Consider the following 18,054-nt stretch of genomic DNA (forward strand, 5'->3'; position numbering starts at 1 on the left):
GATATAAACGTATTCTCCGTTGAGATATTGCAGCCGCTGCTGTGTCCAGGCCCAGGAGCCTTAGCACTGTGCTGTGATGTCACTCAATACCACTGACATCACTAGGTGTAAACAACATCTCTCCTTTGCTGTGTATGTGACTATGGAGCTGTTTGGTGATGTCGTCTATTACGGCCTTCATAGAAGCAACAGGAGATTGTTGCATCCATCTTGAACCCTCAGAACTACAGTGCTATGATGTCACTCACTTCCACAGGCCTTGCAGAGTGTAAACAACAACAACCCAGCTTTGTTGTGTATGTAACCATAGGGATTTGTGATGTCACCTAGAACCTTCACAGCAGCGACAGCTTTATGAGGAGCATCAGCACTGCTCTGCCTGAGCAGAACCATCACCGCCATAGGTTGTCAAATAACCCGGATTTAACCCACACAGGTAAGTCCAATGGGGTGCAGGCATGTCCTCTATGCTTACAGCTTCCCGTGGGTGTTGGTTTGATACCGTTTGGGGACAGCCAAGGAGGCATCTGCAGGCAACAAAGGTAGGTGTGTGCTTGTGTGTGTGTTTCCTATGCAGATCCTAAGCCCAGTGTCACATGCAAGTAGGAGGAGTAAGAAGGGTTCCTGGCAAATCCGGGTTATGGATTGCATTTAAAAAGGCCCCGTGGGAGTGCAATGGGCCCCTGTCTTGCTGCTTAGCAATAATGGTATGGGTTTAGGTTCTGCTGTGTGTACTGGTGGTTGACTGCCCCCCAGCCCAGAGTGTGCATGGAAAATTGTCTGGCAGCCTCCCTGACAGCAAGCAGTGATAGTGCCCATGAAGGGGACCTTGTTGGGCCCGCCCCTTTCACGGTTATCGCTTCTCGGCCTTTTGGCTAAGATCAAGTGTAGTATCTGTTCTTATCAGTTTAATATCTGATACGTCCCCTATCTGGGGACCATATATTAAATGGATTTTTGAGAACGGGGGCCGATTTCGAAGCTTGCTTCCGTCGCCCTATGCATTGACCCGATATGGCAGTATCTTCGGGTACAGTGCACCACCCCCTTACAGGGTTAAAAAGAAAGATTCCTACTTTCATTGCTACCTGCTTGCTGGCTAGCCAGCTAGCCAGCCCTGTGGGCCTTGCTGCTGCTGCAGCCAAAAAACAAAAGGTGGTGCTGCTGCTGCTTCTGCTGCTTCTGCTTCTGCTTGTGTCTGGCCCCTGTTGGAGCGTCCAGGCACAGGACTTCTGCTGCTGCTGACTAAATGGCCTCCTTAATTGGATCATTTGAGTAGCCAGCACACCTGTGCAGGTAGGGCATGACATGATAGGCAGCTGCCTTGATAGCGGGTGGGTGCTGAATGTTCCTAATTGACAAAATAAGATTAATGCTTATGAAGAAATATAAAATCTCATCCCTTCCCCAATATCGCGCCACACCCCTACCCCTTAATTCCCTGGTTGAACTTGATGGACATATGTCTTTTTTCGACCGTACTAACTATGTAACTATGTAACATAACATGGGGGGGGGGGTCTCCTGGCTGTTCACACAGGTGTGTCATTGCTGTACATTGACCATGCATTGCTTCTGTGGTATTGCAAAGGCAAAGACAAATGCTTCCAGCCATCCATTGCACTAATGGATTGGTCATCAGCTGGCTGTCTATGTCCCGCATCAATATAGACCAAAGTACAGAGGGTTAGGCTATGCTATTGTGCACCTACCTGATGCATCAGAAGGTGCGAGGCCCTTGCTAAATTCTGTGCACAGACTTTGAGATCTATGCTTTAGACTGTATCTAAACCTGCTCCAACATGGACTGACATTCTGGCCTACTTTCAGCCGATGCGACTTGTCTGTCGCTGAACAGTCGCTTTTTATGTATTCAGCACCTATGTATAATGTTGTAAAAATGCTCTAGAAGCTAAAGTCGCAGAAATGTCACACATATTTGGCCTGCAACTTTCTGTGCGACAAATTCAGACAGGAAAAATCAGTATAAATCCTTAGAAAATTATCCCCCAGTGTCTCCATCTGCTGGCGGTATTGAATAAGCATTGCTGCACTGATGGGGTATGCATTAGACGAAAAAAAAGAAGAAAAAGAAGAATAATACGCCCAGAAAAGAGGCGAAAAGGAGAAAAACGTAAAAAAACGTGAAAAAAAAGTAAGAGGAAGAGAAGGGAAAAAAAGGTGGAAATGGGTTTAAAAGTGATTTCGGCGGAGAAATATATATATATATATATATATATATATATATATATATATATGCGCACACACACACATAGATATAAACGTATTCTCCGTTGAGATATTGCAGCCGCTGCTGTGTCCAGGCCCAGGAGCCTTAGCACTGTGCTGTGATGTCACTCAATACCACTGACATCACTAGGTGTAAACAACATCTCTCCTTTGCTGTGTATGTGACTATGGAGCTGTTTGGTGATGTCGTCTATTACGGCCTTCATAGAAGCAACAGGAGATTGTTGCATCCATCTTGAACCCTCAGAACTACAGTGCTATGATGTCACTCACTTCCACAGGCCTTGCAGAGTGTAAACAACAACAACCCAGCTTTGTTGTGTATGTAACCATAGGGATTTGTGATGTCACCTAGAACCTTCACAGCAGCGACAGCTTTATGAGGAGCATCAGCACTGCTCTGCCTGAGCAGAACCATCACCGCCATAGGTTGTCAAATAACCCGGATTTAACCCACACAGGTAAGTCCAATGGGGTGCAGGCATGTCCTCTATGCTTACAGCTTCCCGTGGGTGTTGGTTTGATACCGTTTGGGGACAGCCAAGGAGGCATCTGCAGGCAACAAAGGTAGGTGTGTGCTTGTGTGTGTGTTTCCTATGCAGATCCTAAGCCCAGTGTCACATGCAAGTAGGAGGAGTAAGAAGGGTTCCTGGCAAATCCGGGTTATGGATTGCATTTAAAAAGGCCCCGTGGGAGTGCAATGGGCCCCTGTCTTGCTGCTTAGCAATAATGGTATGGGTTTAGGTTCTGCTGTGTGTACTGGTGGTTGACTGCCCCCCAGCCCAGAGTGTGCATGGAAAATTGTCTGGCAGCCTCCCTGACAGCAAGCAGTGATAGTGCCCATGAAGGGGACCTTGTTGGGCCCGCCCCTTTCACGGTTATCGCTTCTCGGCCTTTTGGCTAAGATCAAGTGTAGTATCTGTTCTTATCAGTTTAATATCTGATACGTCCCCTATCTGGGGACCATATATTAAATGGATTTTTGAGAACGGGGGCCGATTTCGAAGCTTGCTTCCGTCGCCCTATGCATTGACCCGATATGGCAGTATCTTCGGGTACAGTGCACCACCCCCTTACAGGGTTAAAAAGAAAGATTCCTACTTTCATTGCTACCTGCTTGCTGGCTAGCCAGCTAGCCAGCCCTGTGGGCCTTGCTGCTGCTGCAGCCAAAAAACAAAAGGTGGTGCTGCTGCTGCTTCTGCTGCTTCTGCTTCTGCTTGTGTCTGGCCCCTGTTGGAGCGTCCAGGCACAGGACTTCTGCTGCTGCTGACTAAATGGCCTCCTTAATTGGATCATTTGAGTAGCCAGCACACCTGTGCAGGTAGGGCATGATATGATAGGCAGCTGCCTTGATAGCGGGTGGGTGCTGAATGTTCCTAATTGACAAAATAAGATTAATGCTTATGAAGAAATATAAAATCTCATCCCTTCCCCAATATCGCGCCACACCCCTACCCCTTAATTCCCTGGTTGAACTTGATGGACATATGTCTTTTTTCGACCGTACTAACTATGTAACTATGTAACATAACATGGGGGGGGGGGTCTCCTGGCTGTTCACACAGGTGTGTCATTGCTGTACATTGACCATGCATTGCTTCTGTGGTATTGCAAAGGCAAAGACAAATGCTTCCAGCCATCCATTGCACTAATGGATTGGTCATCAGCTGGCTGTCTATGTCCCGCATCAATATAGACCAAAGTACAGAGGGTTAGGCTATGCTATTGTGCACCTACCTGATGCATCAGAAGGTGCGAGGCCCTTGCTAAATTCTGTGCACAGACTTTGAGATCTATGCTTTAGACTGTATCTAAACCTGCTCCAACATGGACTGACATTCTGGCCTACTTTCAGCCGATGCGACTTGTCTGTCGCTGAACAGTCGCTTTTTATGTATTCAGCACCTATGTATAATGTTGTAAAAATGCTCTAGAAGCTAAAGTCGCAGAAATGTCACACATATTTGGCCTGCAACTTTCTGTGCGACAAATTCAGACAGGAAAAATCAGTATAAATCCTTAGAAAATTATCCCCCAGTGTCTCCATCTGCTGGCGGTATTGAATAAGCATTGCTGCACTGATGGGGTATGCATTAGACGAAAAAAAAGAAGAAAAAGAAGAATAATACGCCCAGAAAAGAGGCGAAAAGGAGAAAAACGTAAAAAAACGTGAAAAAAAAGTAAGAGGAAGAGAAGGGAAAAAAAGGTGGAAATGGGTTTAAAAGTGATTTCGGCGGAGAAATATATATATATATATATATATATATATATATATATATATATGCGCACACACACACATAGATATAAACGTATTCTCCGTTGAGATATTGCAGCCGCTGCTGTGTCCAGGCCCAGGAGCCTTAGCACTGTGCTGTGATGTCACTCAATACCACTGACATCACTAGGTGTAAACAACATCTCTCCTTTGCTGTGTATGTGACTATGGAGCTGTTTGGTGATGTCGTCTATTACGGCCTTCATAGAAGCAACAGGAGATTGTTGCATCCATCTTGAACCCTCAGAACTACAGTGCTATGATGTCACTCACTTCCACAGGCCTTGCAGAGTGTAAACAACAACAACCCAGCTTTGTTGTGTATGTAACCATAGGGATTTGTGATGTCACCTAGAACCTTCACAGCAGCGACAGCTTTATGAGGAGCATCAGCACTGCTCTGCCTGAGCAGAACCATCACCGCCATAGGTTGTCAAATAACCCGGATTTAACCCACACAGGTAAGTCCAATGGGGTGCAGGCATGTCCTCTATGCTTACAGCTTCCCGTGGGTGTTGGTTTGATACCGTTTGGGGACAGCCAAGGAGGCATCTGCAGGCAACAAAGGTAGGTGTGTGCTTGTGTGTGTGTTTCCTATGCAGATCCTAAGCCCAGTGTCACATGCAAGTAGGAGGAGTAAGAAGGGTTCCTGGCAAATCCGGGTTATGGATTGCATTTAAAAAGGCCCCGTGGGAGTGCAATGGGCCCCTGTCTTGCTGCTTAGCAATAATGGTATGGGTTTAGGTTCTGCTGTGTGTACTGGTGGTTGACTGCCCCCCAGCCCAGAGTGTGCATGGAAAATTGTCTGGCAGCCTCCCTGACAGCAAGCAGTGATAGTGCCCATGAAGGGGACCTTGTTGGGCCCGCCCCTTTCACGGTTATCGCTTCTCGGCCTTTTGGCTAAGATCAAGTGTAGTATCTGTTCTTATCAGTTTAATATCTGATACGTCCCCTATCTGGGGACCATATATTAAATGGATTTTTGAGAACGGGGGCCGATTTCGAAGCTTGCTTCCGTCGCCCTATGCATTGACCCGATATGGCAGTATCTTCGGGTACAGTGCACCACCCCCTTACAGGGTTAAAAAGAAAGATTCCTACTTTCATTGCTACCTGCTTGCTGGCTAGCCAGCTAGCCAGCCCTGTGGGCCTTGCTGCTGCTGCAGCCAAAAAACAAGAGGTGGTGCTGCTTCTGCTGCTTCTGCTGCTTCTGCTTCTGCTTGTGTCTTGCCCCTGTTGGAGCGTCCAGGCACAGGACTTCTGCTGCTGCTGACTAAATGGCCTCCTTAATTGGATCATTTGAGTAGCCAGCACACCTGTGCAGGTAGGGCATGACATGATAGGCAGCTGCCTTGATAGCGGGTGGGTGCTGAATGTTCCTAATTGACAAAATAAGATTAATGCTTATGAAGAAATATAAAATCTCATCCCTTCCCCAATATCGCGCCACACCCCTACCCCTTAATTCCCTGGTTGAACTTGATGGACATATGTCTTTTTTCGACCGTACTAACTATGTAACTATGTAACATAACATGGGGGGGGGGGGTCTCCTGGCTGTTCACACAGGTGTGTCATTGCTGTACATTGACCATGCATTGCTTCTGTGGTATTGCAAAGGCAAAGACAAATGCTTCCAGCCATCCATTGCACTAATGGATTGGTCATCAGCTGGCTGTCTATGTCCCGCATCAATATAGACCAAAGTACAGAGGGTTAGGCTATGCTATTGTGCACCTACCTGATGCATCAGAAGGTGCGAGGCCCTTGCTAAATTCTGTGCACAGACTTTGAGATCTATGCTTTAGACTGTATCTAAACCTGCTCCAACATGGACTGACATTCTGGCCTACTTTCAGCCGATGCGACTTGTCTGTCGCTGAACAGTCGCTTTTTATGTATTCAGCACCTATGTATAATGTTGTAAAAATGCTCTAGAAGCTAAAGTCGCAGAAATGTCACACATATTTGGCCTGCAACTTTCTGTGCGACAAATTCAGACAGGAAAAATCAGTATAAATCCTTAGAAAATTATCCCCCAGTGTCTCCATCTGCTGGCGGTATTGAATAAGCATTGCTGCACTGATGGGGTATGCATTAGACGAAAAAAAAGAAGAAAAAGAAGAATAATACGCCCAGAAAAGAGGCGAAAAGGAGAAAAACGTAAAAAAACGTGAAAAAAAAGTAAGAGGAAGAGAAGGGAAAAAAAGGTGGAAATGGGTTTAAAAGTGATTTCGGCGGAGAAATATATATATATATATATATATATATATATATATATATATATATGCGCACACACACACATAGATATAAACGTATTCTCCGTTGAGATATTGCAGCCGCTGCTGTGTCCAGGCCCAGGAGCCTTAGCACTGTGCTGTGATGTCACTCAATACCACTGACATCACTAGGTGTAAACAACATCTCTCCTTTGCTGTGTATGTGACTATGGAGCTGTTTGGTGATGTCGTCTATTACGGCCTTCATAGAAGCAACAGGAGATTGTTGCATCCATCTTGAACCCTCAGAACTACAGTGCTATGATGTCACTCACTTCCACAGGCCTTGCAGAGTGTAAACAACAACAACCCAGCTTTGTTGTGTATGTAACCATAGGGATTTGTGATGTCACCTAGAACCTTCACAGCAGCGACAGCTTTATGAGGAGCATCAGCACTGCTCTGCCTGAGCAGAACCATCACCGCCATAGGTTGTCAAATAACCCGGATTTAACCCACACAGGTAAGTCCAATGGGGTGCAGGCATGTCCTCTATGCTTACAGCTTCCCGTGGGTGTTGGTTTGATACCGTTTGGGGACAGCCAAGGAGGCATCTGCAGGCAACAAAGGTAGGTGTGTGCTTGTGTGTGTGTTTCCTATGCAGATCCTAAGCCCAGTGTCACATGCAAGTAGGAGGAGTAAGAAGGGTTCCTGGCAAATCCGGGTTATGGATTGCATTTAAAAAGGCCCCGTGGGAGTGCAATGGGCCCCTGTCTTGCTGCTTAGCAATAATGGTATGGGTTTAGGTTCTGCTGTGTGTACTGGTGGTTGACTGCCCCCCAGCCCAGAGTGTGCATGGAAAATTGTCTGGCAGCCTCCCTGACAGCAAGCAGTGATAGTGCCCATGAAGGGGACCTTGTTGGGCCCGCCCCTTTCACGGTTATCGCTTCTCGGCCTTTTGGCTAAGATCAAGTGTAGTATCTGCATTTGGTCTGGTCGGAAGGTGTCTGTGGTACCCCGCTTCTCGGCCTTGGGGGATTGTCTCTCCTTACGGAGGGACTTCACCCCCTTGCTGCTATTGGGGAGCGGGCTTAGTCCACGGACAACGGGTTGCGATCCCCCTGTCTCTGGGACCTTGTGTCTCAGAAGGCATTTTCGGTACGTTGAGCGTTACCTGTAGCTTCGGAAGCACCTAGGGTACCCCCGACCTCTGCCTTGGGTAAGGGTTCCGCTTTTATAGCGGGATTCCGAGCCCCTGCTGCTATTGGGGAAGGGGCTTAGTCCCTGGGTGTGGAAGATGCCGTTCTCCTGGGCTTTCCCCTCTGGGGAAATGTCGATGCGAAATACCATCCGCATAGAGGTGTCGGAGAGCCATCGTCAGTTGAAGAACCTCCGCTTCATTGCGGAGGTGATTCTTCTTGACTACTTCCGCCTCAATAGGGAGGACATCCTGTGTCTAAATGACCAGGAAAGCCGTGGCCTGTATACCGTCACCTTCACGGCCACGGCGTGTTGCGATAACATCTATGCAACCTTGTCTGGTGCGGACCAGAGGGACGATCGACTCGACGGTCTTTCGTTCCAGTTCCTCTATGGTGAGGAACATATACCGTTGGTGGTGGCTATGCACAGCCCTCATGTGACCACGGAGGATATAGCCACTTTTCTTCGGCGATACTGCGAAGAGGTGCGATTCGCAAACAAAATCTTGAACTCCGTGCGGTTCTGGAACGGCAAGAGGAAGTTCTGGGTCAAGCTCCGTAAGGATCCCGGTGGTATTGGGGGTCTTTGCCATCCGCCCCCAAATTTTGCCATCGGGAGAGTTCGGGGCTTCCTGTTCTATCCTCAAATGCCTATGTATTGCCGAAATTGCTTGAGGTTTGGCCACACCCAGGAGACCTGCGGCGCGGAGCGTGTGATTCGCTGCAATAGGTGTGGCCAAGAAGGTCACATAGCCTCAAGATGTAGCCATACGATAAGGTGCAACCTCTGCGGAGAGGAAAATCACGATTTTAATTCCTGTCCCCATAAAGCAAAAACTACGATGGGTGGGTCAAGGCTGGGCCCACCCAAAGAGGGGACAGGACAAAAGACGTCCTTTTTTAAGATGCCCAAACCCCAGATGGCAGGTACTGATGGGTCCAGGCCCAAGACCTCTGGTGCTCCATCGGGGGGCCCACCGGTGGTAGTGCTAGGGGGAGGCCATGGGGATTCCACGAAGCCCGGGCGGGTGATCGAGTTTACTGCCCGGGAAATTGAAAGACGTCGATCGACTTCCTACCTGGCTCAAGAGCCCGCCGAAACTTCTGAAGGGGGCTCACCTGTGGCGGGTGGCAGCCGACGGGCCTCGGTGGGGGCAAAAGTGGACCCAAAATTGCAGCATAAGCCAGGTACTGGCTTGGCCCAGGGTCGCCCTGCTCCGGACGAAGAGGCCCCGGTGAAAGCCCGCCGGAAGGGGAGCCAGGTGGCCAGGTCTGAGCCCGGTCCTGTTACTCCGCCTATACAGGACAGGGCCAAGAAGACAAGTGGCGCCAAACCAGGGTTTGCTGCCCCGCCAGCAGTGGACCCGGTGGGTAAAACTGGCCATCGTCGATCGATGGGGAAGTTGGAGCAACAGTCCTCAGCAACGCTTGCTGGGGAACAAGCGATGAAAACTTCCCAAGGTAGCGGCAAAGGTTCCGGAAAAGAGGCCTCACAGGCCCCTGTGCAGCAGTTCCAGTCGTCAAATGATGAAAGAAGACGCAGATCCATCAGCCGGGGGCCAGAGATTACATCGAGTGAGAGCAACACAGAGGATATGGACAGCAGTGTGACATTTAAAAGACAAAGAGAAGAAGAAGAGGAAGACATTCAAAGGAAAGCGGCGTGCCGTAGTTCGGACGAGAGCGAGCTCAGGGTCGGGGCATCATCGATCTCAAGCTCCGACCCTCAGAACATCAAGGAGCTGATGACCCCGCAGGCGGGGGATGACGGTACGCAGCTTATTATTGACTTTGATTCTCCAAGCACGGACTCTCCATAAACTATGCCTATCCCTGTAAAAATTGCCTCACTCAATGTGAGGTCCTTAAAGAGCCCTGATCGCAGGGCTGCTTTATTTTCTTATCTAGAGACATGTGACTTTGACCTTTGCCTGCTACAAGAATGTGGAATCCCTAGTAAAATGGACTATAAAGACTTAAAAGAAGACTGGAAGCTGGGCCCATCCATATGGTCCGGTGCAAATGACTGTCGTTCTGTGGGTGTTGGGCTGCTCTGCCGAGGCCAGTCCTTTTCTATTCATACAGTAACTGAGATTGTGCCTGGCAGAGCTCTTTTAATTCATCTATATTTTAATGGACTTTTAATTCGTGTTTTAAATGTGTATGCCCCTCCTGATAAACAGGAGCGGGCAGAACTATTTGAAATTTTACCACTGTTTTGTGTTGGGTCTTCCCCCCTGCTGGTGGGAGGTGATTTTAACTGCATACGTGATGGGGAACACCGGCAGGGTGGGGATATTAATCGTAAAGACCGCACTTCTTACCTGCTTAAAAATTTTATTGATGATTTTAATTTGAAAGATTGCTGGAAGGATCTCTTGCCGGAGGACCCAGGCGCCACATGGTCCAATGGAAGAGTGAGCTCCAGAATCGATTTTATTTTTTCCTCTAGAGCTTTTAAACCCCTGAAATGCACGCTCGAGCAGAATATCTTCTCTGATCATAAGCTCCTCTTGGTGGGCCTGGAGCTAGAGGGGGAGCAAAAAGCAAAAAGGGGCCTCTGGAGATTAAACACCACACTCCTAGAGGACCCTGAGATAAAAGAGGAGTTTGTGCGGACCTACCAATGCTGGCAATCACAAAGAAAACCCCACGAGCCTATGCTGCACTGGTGGGAGGGCACCAAATCTAAAATCAGATTTTTTTTTATCAAAGCAGGTAAGAAGAAGGCAAAAATGGAAAAACAGTGGTTTTATGTTCTTAACATGCGTTTAAATGTACTTTTTAAATTGAAAGAAGCTGGTATGGATGTAGAAAATGATATTTTAAACCTTAAAACTGAAATAAAACATGCCATAGAAAAGAAAGGGAAACAAATCATTTTTAACTCACATGTGCAGCACCTGGAGGAGGGCGAGAAATGTTCCCGTTTCTTTTTTAAAAAAGTGATGAATAGGAGGGATATCATCCAAAACCTTGAGGGTGAATCCACTCCAAAAGGCATGTTAGATGCAGTTTTTAACTTCTACCAGCTTCTTTTTAATAAGAAAGATCTTAATCCATCCTTTTTAGAACATGTTCTTAATTCCCTTGATTTTAAGCTAGATGTTTTAGACCAGGAGGTTTTATCCCGTGATCTTAACTTAGATGAACTTTTATTTGTTTTTAAAAGTTTTTCTAGTGGGAAGGCCCCTGGGGAAGATGGTTTACCCATCGAATTTTATTTAGCTTTTTGGGATATTTTAAAGGATGATATGGTTTTATTGTATAAAGAAACTTTTATTGTTAATGAACTTCCCCCTTCCTGGAGGAGGGGGATTGTATCATTACTTTTTAAAAAGGGTGAAAAGGATATGCTAAAAAATTGGCGCCCCATCACACTTTTAAATGTCGATTATAAAGTTTTAGCCAAGTTATTAGCTGTCCGTTTTAAACCTTTTATTCATAAATTAATTCACCCAAATCAGGTTTGTGGGGTACCTGGAAGGTCTATAGCTGAATCCCTAAATATTTTAAGAGATGTTTTATGGTATTTTAAGGATAGAAATCAAACTGTAGCAATTTTATCCTTAGACTTTGAAAAAGCCTTTGATAGGGTCTCCCATGAATACCTGTTTTTAGTTCTTAAAAAGATGGCAGTGCCTGAAACGATTTTAAGCCGAATCATGCTTTTATACCGATCCTGTTTTAGTCAAGTCTCTGTTAATGGCTTTTTAACCAGCGGTGTTCCTCTTTTATCAGGTGTCAAACAGGGCTGCCCCCTGTCCCCACTCCTTTTTATTTGCGCAATCGAACCACTGATGGCCCTCCTCAGAAAAGACCGGGTAGTAAGAGGCGTACCGATACCTGGTGGAGGAGGGACCCATCTAAAGGTGTTGGGGTACATGGATGATGTCACCATACTGTGCCCGGACTCTCCATCCATGAGGGGGGCATTGAGGAACACCAGCTATTTCTGCGAGGTCTCTGGTTTTAAGCTAAACACAGATAAATGTGACTGTTTTTATATTGGCTCCTGGGATTCATCCATCACCCCAGGAGTCACAATGCAACAGGATCAAATTAAAGTTTTAGGTATTGTTTTTAACCAGGTCAATGATGGGAGCCCTAACTGGGATTCAGCTATAGCTAAGATGGAGAAGAAGATTTTAATGTGGAATCTTAGAAACCTTACCATGGAGGGGAAGATTTTAATAATAAAGATGGTTTTACTCCCTATTATGCTATACATTGCCATGGTATTTCCTCCATCTATTTTATACATTAAAAAAGTAACTAGAATTGTTTTTACTTTTTTATGGGGTTCAAAAATGGAGAAATTAAAGCGTGATTTTATGTACAAAAGTAAAGATAATGGCGGGAAAGATGTTCCTAACCTTTTTACTTTCTTTTACATAAAGTATTTCTGTTTCTGTTTTAAAATTATTAAATCCGATGGCATTTTTAGCTGCTTTTTAAGGTACGCTGCGGGCATGGTTTTTAAAAGATGGTTGCGCATCCCTCTGAACGCTCCGGTGCTTCTGTGTCCCCCAAAACATTATGTGGTGTTGGAAAAGACAGTCAGGCTCCTAGGTCTCCAAGATTTGGAGCCTGACATACTGGGGGACCAGAGAAAGGTATCAAAGGTCCTCAGGCGGAGTGAGGTTACCCTGGCAGTGTCCAATTTCACACAGGCAAGATCCAAAAAGGTATGGCGGAACGTGTACGGGAAGTTTCTGGCGAATGTACACAGGGATCTTGCCTGGGCAATCGTCCACCAGTGCCTCCCTACTCGTGAGTTCCAGCACAGGCGAGGACTGGTGGCGAGAGCCAAGTGCCCGAGAGATGGCTGCGGAGTGGACGAAACGGTGCTGCACATATTTTGGAACTGCCCTTTTGCACGGGAGCTTTGGAGGAAGGTAGGCCCACTTTTGAAGTGGGCCTGCGGCCTAAAAGATTTTAATCACGAATGTGTCTTTTACGGTCTTTTTAACTGCCCCAATTTTAAACAGCAGATGATCTGCTGGATGATTATTAATTGTTTTAAAAATGCCATCTGGAAAGTTAGGAACATCTTACTTTTTAAACATGATTTTATTGATGTTAAAAACTGTATAAAGCTGGCCCTGAGTGAGATGTACATCTATTACCTAAGAGACAAGAAACAGTTGGGGGCCAGCGAGGCAGCATCCATGTGGTGTCTGCCTCTATGGAACGAAATAACAATATAATCAGTTTTTATGACATTTGTATAATGTTTTATCCTGCCATTTTTATTTTTTCTCCTTTTATTACTGGTTTTATTATTTGTATTTTAAAACTTTTGTGAACCTTTTATTATTTTGCATTTTAAATTTTGTATGGTTTCTTATTTATTCAATAAAATTTTGTTGAAACCTTATCTGTTCTTATCAGTTTAATATCTGATACGTCCCCTATCTGGGGACCATATATTAAATGGATTTTTGAGAACGGGGGCCGATTTCGAAGCTTGCTTCCGTCGCCCTATGCATTGACCCGATATGGCAGTATCTTCGGGTACAGTGCACCACCCCCTTACAGGGTTAAAAAGAAAGATTCCTACTTTCATTGCTACCTGCTTGCTGGCTAGCCAGCTAGCCAGCCCTGTGGGCCTTGCTGCTGCTGCAGCCAAAAAACAAAAGGTGGTGCTGCTGCTGCTTCTGCTGCTTCTGCTTCTGCTTGTGTCTGGCCCCTGTTGGAGCGTCCAGGCACAGGACTTCTGCTGCTGCTGACTAAATGGCCTCCTTAATTGGATCATTTGAGTAGCCAGCACACCTGTGCAGGTAGGGCATGACATGATAGGCAGCTGCCTTGATAGCGGGTGGGTGCTGAATGTTCCTAATTGACAAAATAAGATTAATGCTTATGAAGAAATATAAAATCTCATCCCTTCCCCAATATCGCGCCACACCCCTACCCCTTAATTCCCTGGTTGAACTTGATGGACATATGTCTTTTTTCGACCGTACTAACTATGTAACTATGTAACATAACATGGGGGGGGGGGTCTCCTGGCTGTTCACACAGGTGTGTCATTGCTGTACATTGACCATGCATTGCTTCTGTGGTATTGCAAAGGCAAAGACAAATGCTTCCAGCCATCCATTGCACTAATGGATTGGTCATCAGCTGGCTGTCTATGTCCCGCATCAATATAGACCAAAGTACAGAGGGTTAGGCTATGCTATTGTGCACCTACCTGATGCATCAGAAGGTGCGAGGCCCTTGCTAAATTCTGTGCACAGACTTTGAGATCTATGCTTTAGACTGTATCTAAACCTGCTCCAACATGGACTGACATTCTGGCCTACTTTCAGCCGATGCGACTTGTCTGTCGCTGAACAGTCGCTTTTTATGTATTCAGCACCTATGTATAATGTTGTAAAAATGCTCTAGAAGCTAAAGTCGCAGAAATGTCACACATATTTGGCCTGCAACTTTCTGTGCGACAAATTCAGACAGGAAAAATCAGTATAAATCCTTAGAAAATTATCCCCCAGTGTCTCCATCTGCTGGCGGTATTGAATAAGCATTGCTGCACTGATGGGGTATGCATTAGACGAAAAAAAAGAAGAAAAAGAAGAATAATACGCCCAGAAAAGAGGCGAAAAGGAGAAAAACGTAAAAAAACGTGAAAAAAAAGTAAGAGGAAGAGAAGGGAAAAAAAGGTGGAAATGGGTTTAAAAGTGATTTCGGCGGAGAAATATATATATATATATATATATATATATATATATATATATATATATATGCGCACACACACACATAGATATAAACGTATTCTCCGTTGAGATATTGCAGCCGCTGCTGTGTCCAGGCCCAGGAGCCTTAGCACTGTGCTGTGATGTCACTCAATACCACTGACATCACTAGGTGTAAACAACATCTCTCCTTTGCTGTGTATGTGACTATGGAGCTGTTTGGTGATGTCGTCTATTACGGCCTTCATAGAAGCAACAGGAGATTGTTGCATCCATCTTGAACCCTCAGAACTACAGTGCTATGATGTCACTCACTTCCACAGGCCTTGCAGAGTGTAAACAACAACAACCCAGCTTTGTTGTGTATGTAACCATAGGGATTTGTGATGTCACCTAGAACCTTCACAGCAGCGACAGCTTTATGAGGAGCATCAGCACTGCTCTGCCTGAGCAGAACCATCACCGCCATAGGTTGTCAAATAACCCGGATTTAACCCACACAGGTAAGTCCAATGGGGTGCAGGCATGTCCTCTATGCTTACAGCTTCCCGTGGGTGTTGGTTTGATACCGTTTGGGGACAGCCAAGGAGGCATCTGCAGGCAACAAAGGTAGGTGTGTGCTTGTGTGTGTGTTTCCTATGCAGATCCTAAGCCCAGTGTCACATGCAAGTAGGAGGAGTAAGAAGGGTTCCTGGCAAATCCGGGTTATGGATTGCATTTAAAAAGGCCCCGTGGGAGTGCAATGGGCCCCTGTCTTGCTGCTTAGCAATAATGGTATGGGTTTAGGTTCTGCTGTGTGTACTGGTGGTTGACTGCCCCCCAGCCCAGAGTGTGCATGGAAAATTGTCTGGCAGCCTCCCTGACAGCAAGCAGTGATAGTGCCCATGAAGGGGACCTTGTTGGGCCCGCCCCTTTCACGGTTATCGCTTCTCGGCCTTTTGGCTAAGATCAAGTGTAGTATCTGTTCTTATCAGTTTTCATGCTGGTGGGGATGGGTGCTGCATGGAGGATGCAGGTGTACCAGGGCTTTCCGGGGCTGGTTCTGAGGAATCAGCTCGACGGCTGCCCCGATGTGACCTGTTCCCTCCGGGTCTCGCCATGAGGCTGAGAGGGTCTAGAGCCGAGGTACTTTTGTGCCTCGGGGAGTGGTGACCCCGAGGTGCCGAAACTCACTGGGAGAATAGGCTCACTGAGTTGAAGCACGGGCACCATAATCTCTTCACCTTGTGGCACTCACCTCTTGATTCCCGGCCTTCTGGCTAGGATCAGAGAAATTTTTATAGATCCGGCCGGATGTCCGGGCAGTATATCTGCACACATTCACTTATTTATTTATTTTTTGTCTCACTGTGTCACTTTTTGCGTGTTGTGTGTTCACAGGATTTGTCAGGATGCGGTAGCCCTTCTGGGTGTCCCTCCTGGCGGTCTAGGGGAGGTGTGTGTGGCCATTAGGTTCCGCACCTCCCTGCAAACACCCCGGGTACTCCTGCTTCGCAGGGTACCTACCGTAATCGGCTCTGCGGGCAGATACCTTGGCTAACGCCAAGGGGGATGCCGGGAGCATTTGTGGTCTCCTAGTAGCTTCGGCGAAAAGGGACATCGAACCTGGAACCTCGCAGGTACCTTTTGGTCCGGAGGCGAAGGGTAAGGTTTGTTGGGGGGCCTCTCTCCTATCGGAGAAGGGCTTGCGATAGACCGCATCCTTTGTGCACGTTTTTTTAGTGTAACACGTTTGCACTTTTTCTTGCACTTTGGGTGAATCGAAAGCACGTTCCTCGGCTTTAGAAAAAAAAAAAAAAATCTGTTCTTATCAGTTTAATATCTGATACGTCCCCTATCTGGGGACCATATATTAAATGGATTTTTGAGAACGGGGGCCGATTTCGAAGCTTGCTTCCGTCGCCCTATGCATTGACCCGATATGGCAGTATCTTCGGGTACAGTGCACCACCCCCTTACAGGGTTAAAAAGAAAGATTCCTACTTTCATTGCTACCTGCTTGCTGGCTAGCCAGCTAGCCAGCCCTGTGGGCCTTGCTGCTGCTGCTGCAGCCAAAAAACAAAAGGTGGTGCTGCTGCTGCTTCTGCTGCTTCTGCTTCTGCTTGTGTCTGGCCCCTGTTGGAGCGTCCAGGCACAGGACTTCTGCTGCTGCTGACTAAATGGCCTCCTTAATTGGATCATTTGAGTAGCCAGCACACCTGTGCAGGTAGGGCATGACATGATAGGCAGCTGCCTTGATAGCGGGTGGGTGCTGAATGTTCCTAATTGACAAAATAAGATTAATGCTTATGAAGAAATATAAAATCTCATCCCTTCCCCAATATCGCGCCACACCCCTACCCCTTAATTCCCTGGTTGAACTTGATGGACATATGTCTTTTTTCGACCGTACTAACTATGTAACTATGTAACATAACATGGGGGGGGGGGGTCTCCTGGCTGTTCACACAGGTGTGTCATTGCTGTACATTGACCATGCATTGCTTCTGTGGTATTGCAAAGGCAAAGACAAATGCTTCCAGCCATCCATTGCACTAATGGATTGGTCATCAGCTGGCTGTCTATGTCCCGCATCAATATAGACCAAAGTACAGAGGGTTAGGCTATGCTATTGTGCACCTACCTGATGCATCAGAAGGTGCGAGGCCCTTGCTAAATTCTGTGCACAGACTTTGAGATCTATGCTTTAGACTGTATCTAAACCTGCTCCAACATGGACTGACATTCTGGCCTACTTTCAGCCGATGCGACTTGTCTGTCGCTGAACAGTCGCTTTTTATGTATTCAGCACCTATGTATAATGTTGTAAAAATGCTCTAGAAGCTAAAGTCGCAGAAATGTCACACATATTTGGCCTGCAACTTTCTGTGCGACAAATTCAGACAGGAAAAATCAGTATAAATCCTTAGAAAATTATCCCCCAGTGTCTCCATCTGCTGGCGGTATTGAATAAGCATTGCTGCACTGATGGGGTATGCATTAGACGAAAAAAAAGAAGAAAAAGAAGAATAATACGCCCAGAAAAGAGGCGAAAAGGAGAAAAACGTAAAAAAACGTGAAAAAAAAGTAAGAGGAAGAGAAGGGAAAAAAAGGTGGAAATGGGTTTAAAAGTGATTTCGGCGGAGAAATATATATATATATATATATATATACATATATATATATATATATATATGCGCACACACACACATAGATATAAACGTATTCTCCGTTGAGATATTGCAGCCGCTGCTGTGTCCAGGCCCAGGAGCCTTAGCACTGTGCTGTGATGTCACTCAATACCACTGACATCACTAGGTGTAAACAACATCTCTCCTTTGCTGTGTATGTGACTATGGAGCTGTTTGGTGATGTCGTCTATTACGGCCTTCATAGAAGCAACAGGAGATTGTTGCATCCATCTAGAA

The 18,054-nt window shown here is 46.3% G+C and overlaps 4 non-coding genes and 3 pseudogenes across 4 annotated transcripts; all 7 read left to right on the top strand.

Annotated features, from left to right (window-relative positions):
* The first annotated feature begins 855 nt into the window (after positions 1–855).
* LOC130307098 (U2 spliceosomal RNA) lies at positions 856–1,046 on the top strand. Its single transcript, XR_008856312.1, has one exon. It is a non-coding gene; the product is annotated as a U2 spliceosomal RNA (small nuclear RNA).
* Positions 1,047–3,130: 2,084 nt separating this feature from the next.
* Positions 3,131–3,321, top strand: LOC130307099 (U2 spliceosomal RNA). Its single transcript, XR_008856313.1, has one exon. It is a non-coding gene; the product is annotated as a U2 spliceosomal RNA (small nuclear RNA).
* Positions 3,322–5,405: 2,084 nt separating this feature from the next.
* LOC130307100 (U2 spliceosomal RNA) lies at positions 5,406–5,596 on the top strand. Its single transcript, XR_008856314.1, has one exon. It is a non-coding gene; the product is annotated as a U2 spliceosomal RNA (small nuclear RNA).
* A 2,090-nt stretch (positions 5,597–7,686) lies between these two features.
* LOC130307263 (U2 spliceosomal RNA) lies at positions 7,687–7,904 on the top strand (annotated as a pseudogene).
* Positions 7,905–13,293: 5,389 nt separating this feature from the next.
* LOC130307239 (U2 spliceosomal RNA) lies at positions 13,294–13,479 on the top strand. Its single transcript, XR_008856449.1, has one exon. It is a non-coding gene; the product is annotated as a U2 spliceosomal RNA (small nuclear RNA).
* A 2,090-nt stretch (positions 13,480–15,569) lies between these two features.
* LOC130307258 (U2 spliceosomal RNA) lies at positions 15,570–15,729 on the top strand (annotated as a pseudogene).
* Positions 15,730–16,383: 654 nt separating this feature from the next.
* On the top strand, positions 16,384–16,600 carry LOC130307252 (U2 spliceosomal RNA; annotated as a pseudogene).
* The last annotated feature ends 1,454 nt before the right edge of the window (positions 16,601–18,054 follow it).

The sequence above is a fragment of the Hyla sarda genome, unplaced genomic scaffold (assembly GCF_029499605.1).
Source record: "Hyla sarda isolate aHylSar1 unplaced genomic scaffold, aHylSar1.hap1 scaffold_142, whole genome shotgun sequence".
NCBI classification, from domain to species: domain Eukaryota; kingdom Metazoa; phylum Chordata; class Amphibia; order Anura; family Hylidae; genus Hyla; species Hyla sarda.